Below are 5,867 nucleotides of genomic sequence, written 5' to 3'. Positions count from 1 at the left end.
AGAAATCAAATATGGCCGCTACAGCCGTCATTTTGAAAAACTATTTCAAACTTAAAGTAAAGTTCTACTTGGCCGATTGAACTGAAACTTTGTAGGAATGATCGAAATATGGTCCTGACAAAGTGTTGTTATTTTTCGGGTCAATCAGAAATACAATTTGGCTACCATGGCCGCTATTTTGTAAATACCTATTTCAAACTTAAAAACAAGTTCTAATAGGCCGATCTCACCGAAAATTGGTCTAGGAATGATCAGCTCATGGTCCTGACAAAGTTAAGTTAACATTTTACTTAACTATTTTTTACTCAAATTAGTACATATTTGAACAACAAAAATAAATACTGTAGGACTCAGGTGACCTTTAAGGCCCATGGGGCTCTTGTTAATTGTAGCAGGTTCAATTTTGCTGTACAACTTTATAATGTTCAATAGGATTAAAATAATATGAAAAAAAGTTGAAAGTTGAAAGTTATATATTATTGATACTAATACTAAAAAAAGTTTAATACAGGATTGGTTTATATCAAGCATTTAATCTGCGAAAAATGGTGAAAAATGTGCATTTTTTCATTAAAAAATAAGGGGTAGGGGTAACTAAAATCGCACTTCTGAGTAAAATGAATAAGATTGAGAAATTTTACTTCCATAGTTTCAAAGAAAATAATATTTTTATCAATTCTACAAACATTCATACATATCTGATAACACACTGGGAAGAAATTGTATGAATTTGTTCTGCAAATGGTCAAAACCGGAAAATTCACCTAAAATCACATATTGAGTTAAATCGGTATCTTTGACCGATCATAGCACAAAAACGAACACACCGACATATAGATTTTTTTGCATTTTCTACTATGCCATTATCTCCTTTTTCCAAAAATCAATATAAGAAAAAAAGTTTAATACAGGAATTTTTTGACTTCTCAGAGGTGTACATCCTTAACAGTGTCACTACCGAGCTTATCGGTATCTTCTGCTTTGATCCCTAACACCAGCTGCCTGTCTCAAGAGTCTGTGAGATCAACAAACAATTTTACGCCTGGATTTTTCACCAATTCAACCTTCTCCGGTTGCACGATCAACATCAACAACATGCCGGACTGCAAATATAACTCTGACCTGATTACTGCGGGCTTCCGTTGAGTGCGTGCGCCGGATATAGGTCGCAATAAAATCGGAAAATGTTTTACGACACTTGATTAGTTACTTACAAAATGTCATTTGTTACTATTTATGAATCGAGAATATGATATATATATATAAATCAAAATCAAATGAATTATTAACGAAAGTTGCGGAGTCTTTTCAATTTTGTATGGGAAATAGCGCATGACGTCAGCTGTTATCTTTGTGCCGTTCTAGATACTGACCTGACCTGACGGTAATAAGCGGGAAATTTGAAATTTGGAAAAGACATATTTTTTTTTTGCGAATTCTCATTATGGAAATATAAATATAAGCAATAAACTGCATAGATGTGGCAGACCAACTGGTATAACTGCCACATGTGTCACAGACAAACTTATCATGGTGCGCTAGCTCGCACCATTCAGTTTGTCTGTGACACATGTGGCAGTTATACCAGTTGGTCTGCCACATCTATGCAGTTTATTGCTTAAATATGTACTTGTACACAAGCATGTGTAGTTAGGTACACATATATAGTGTTATATGTACTTGTACACAAGTATGTGAAGTTAAGTACACATATTTGATGTTTATATGTACTTGTACTTGGAGGCACAGTAGTAAAGTGGTAAGATGCCGGGCCCGTGACCAAAGGGTTGTGGGTTTGAGTCACGTCACGACACTGTGTTGTGTCTTTGAGCAAGATACTTTATTCGGCTTGTTCCAGTCTAAACTCAGCTGTAAGTGAGTACGTGGTTGGGCAGTGCTCGAATTGTTAAATGCTAGCTGTGAGCACCAAAATCGCAGCATGGGCTGTATATGCTCCACAGGGAGTTGAGAAAGGTATTGGCTGGTTGCAAAAGCCCTATAATCATGGATAATAATTTGTAAACCGCTTTGAGACGACCTACGAACTAGGTTGTGATAAAGCGGTATATAAGAACCTCAAATTATTATTATTCTTCTATTATTACACAATTACAACGTCACATATGGTGTTTCACTATTATATGTATGTACATTTGCACATGTTTACATAGGTACACACATATGATGTTATTTGTACTTGAAAACAAGTATATGTGAAGTTTTGTACACTCGTCGTGTTATATGTACTTGGACATAAGTATGTGCAGATCCAACAGACCCAGTATTAATCAACATAATAATTTATATAATTTTTAGGTCACCTGAGACAAAGTCTCAAGTGACCTATTGCGATCGCCTTTTGTCCTTCGTCGTCCGTCATCCGTCGTGCGTCCGTAAACAATTTACATTTTCCAAAAACCCTGAACCAATTTCAATGAAATTATGCAGGAACCTTCCATGGACAAAGGTCAACAAAAATAGTTGCCGGTTTAGTCCCAAACCCCCAAGGACCTGAGGGGCGGGGCCAAAAAGGGTCAAATTGACTAAAATTTCAAAAATCTTCTTCTCAAGACCCAGATATGGTAGAATCAAATACTCTTCATAGATGGAAGGGTCTTAAGGTGCTTTACCAAAATTGTGAATTTCATGACCCTGGGGTATCACGTTTCCCCCTGGGGAGGGGGTAAACTTTACTATAGTTTATATAGGGAAATCACATTTTGGACCAACATTTGTTTAATTTCCATTGGAAGTAATTCAATTTGGGTTAGCATTATCAGTATTAGGTAGCAGTTTGATAGTATGCACCTATGAGCCCTGACTGACCCCCAGGGGCTGATGGGTGGGGCCAAAAAGGGTTGAATTGACTGAAATTTCAAAAATCTTCTTCTCAAGACCCAGATATGGTAGAATCAAATACTCTTCATAGATGGAAGGGTCTTAAGGTGCTTTACCGAAATTGTGAATTTCTTGACCCTGGGGTCTCACGTTTCCCCCTGGGGAGGGGGTAAACTTTACTATAGTTTATATAGGGAAATCACATTTTGGACCAACATTTGTTTAATTTCCATTGGAAGTAATTCAATTTGGGTTAGCATTATCAGTATTAGGTAGCAGTTTGATAGTATGCACATATGAGCCCTGACTGACCCCCCAGGGGCTGATGGGTGGGGCCAAAAAAGGTTGAATTGACTTAAATTTCAAAAAACTTCTTCTCAAGACCAAGATATGGTAGAATCAAATACTCTTCATAGATAGAAGGGTCTTAAGTTGCTTTACCAAAATTGTGAATTTCATGAACCTGGGGTCTCTCGTTTACCCCTGGGGAGGGGGTTAGCTTTGCTATATATAGTTTATATATGGAAATCACATTTTGGACTAACATTTGTTTAATTTCCATTGGAAGTTATTCAATTTAAATTTGTTATGGTTTATAATGGCAAATGATACTTTGAATATTACATGTTAATAACTTGATTGGAATTATAACCTTGAGATGACAGTTTGATACTTTGAAAACTTTGAGCCAGCCCTACCCCCAAGGGCTGTAGGGTGGGGCCCAAAGGAGTCAGTGTGCTAAAATTTCTTCATTTTCCTTGTTTAGAATCAGAGGTGCTAGTTTCAAATACTTTTTAGTCTTAAATCTGTATGCTAGATATTGAATAAGGTGGTTTTATTATTTTTTGTCACTTTGAATAATATTTCTGTACATGTTAAAAACAAAATCCCCTCTCTGTATAAATATATCTGGTGACCGTTAAGGCCCATGGGCCTCTTGTTAGCTCACCTGGTTTGAAGGACCATGGTGAGCTAATGCCATACGGCAGCGTCCGTTGTCCGTCCGTCCGTTGTCCGTCTGTCAACTTTACCTTTAAAACGCTACTAGTCCTGAACGGCCAAGTAGATTTAGACTAAATTTGGTCTGGAGCATTCTAAGGCCAAGCTAGGGGACTCAATTTTGTATAAACGGTGATTGTGGCCCCCCTGGGGACAGCGAGGCGGGGCCAAATATGGGAAATAGAGGTAAAACCATTAAATCCTTCTTCTACATTAGGGATAATTTAGTCTGGAGCACCCTTAGGCCAAGGGGACTTAATTTTGGACAAATGGTGGATGTAGCCCCACTGGGAGCATAGAGGTGTGGCCCTATAGGGGAAATAGAGGTAACACTCTAAAATCCTTCTTCTACCATAGGGATTAAGGGAATTCATCCAAATTTGGCCTGGAGCATCATTGGGCAAAAGGGACTCAATTTTGTATAAACAGTGATTGTGGCCCCCTGGGCCCCCCGGGGGCAAAAGGGGAATTTAGCAAATTCTTTAAAATCCTTCTTCTTCTGTAGGAATGACAAGATTTTGTCCATAGTTGGTCTAAGGCATTCTTTGGTGAGGGGGACTTAATTTTGTATTAATAGTGTTTCTAACCCCCCTGGGGGCAGAGGGTTGGGGCCAAATAGGCGAACATAACAAATTCTTCAAAATCCTTCTTCTTCTGTAGGAATGACAGTATTTTGTCCAAATTTAGGATGTATATAAGCACTCTTAGTTGAAGGGGAACCATTTTGTATAAACGGTGGGTCTGACCCACCTTGGGGCAGAGAGGCAGGGCCCAATACGGGATATAGAGGAATTATCCTTCTTCTTCCGTTGGGATGAAGGTATTTTGACCAAATTTTAATAGTAGCATCCTATTTGGAAGGGAAATAAATTTTGTATAAATGGTGTGTTTGAAATCCCTCTGGGCAGAGCGGAAGGGCCAAATTGGGAAAATATGAAAATAGCTTTAAAATCCTTCTTCTGTAGTAATGACAGGATTATGTTCATATTTAGCCTAAACCATCCTTGGATGAAAGGGACCTAATTTTGTATCAATGGTGGGTCTGAATCCCCTGGGGGCAGAGGGGCAGGCCCAAAAGCGAAACTTAACAACTTTTTCAAAATCCGCCTTTTCCAGTAGGAATGTCAGGATTTTGTCCAATTGCATATAAATATAATCCCTGACTAACCATGTAATACATATACACTTCCAGCAACATCTGGCTATTTAAACTTCAGTTTTGCAAACATTTCCAGGTGAGCGATACAGGTCCTCTGTTCCTCTTCTTTGACAAGTCAGTTTGGCTAGCTGTTTTTAGAAGCATTTGTCCAGCTTGAGATTTCACTGGGTATAATTAGGTACACATATACAGTGTTATATATATGCTTGTAAGCAATTAAGTGCAGCAGTATACTTAGGTACACATATATTGTATGGTGTATAGTTAGGTACACATATATTGTATGGTGTATAGTTAGGTACACATATATTGTATGGTGTTTATTTATTTTCTTGTTCACAGCCACATCTGCACTTACTGTATACCAGGACATTTTTGCTGAAGTTCAATTTTCATCTTTTTTGCCCTTTGTAATGAGAACGAATTTATCATAACAGCTGTGAAACAGTAGTATGTGATATAATAAATCATAGTCATCATTGTCAAATGTGAAATTAAGATTGGTAGAAAATGTTTTTAACAGGCTTGGGGCAATAGTTTCCTGTTATATATTATTAGCTCACCTGGTCCGAAGGACCAAGGTGAGCTTATGCCATACCGTGGCGTCCGTCGTCCGTCCGTCCGTACGTCAACAATTTCTTTAAACGACTTCTTCTTCTTAACCACCGGTTGGAATTAAACTAAATTTGACTGGAAGCATCCCTAGGTGGTGGGGATTCAAAATTGTACAAATGGTGGGGCTGACCCCCCAGGGGGCTGAGGGGCAGGGCCAAAAGGGGTCAATTTGCCCATATTGCTTTAAGCGACTTCTTCTCTGGAACTAAGAAGTGGATATCAACCATATTTGACTGGAAGCATCCCTAGGTGGTGG

The sequence above is a fragment of the Mizuhopecten yessoensis genome, unplaced genomic scaffold (assembly GCF_002113885.1).
Source record: "Mizuhopecten yessoensis strain PY_sf001 unplaced genomic scaffold, ASM211388v2 scaffold715769, whole genome shotgun sequence".
Lineage (NCBI taxonomy): Eukaryota > Metazoa > Mollusca > Bivalvia > Pectinida > Pectinidae > Mizuhopecten > Mizuhopecten yessoensis.
This window is presented reverse-complemented; position numbering follows the sequence as displayed.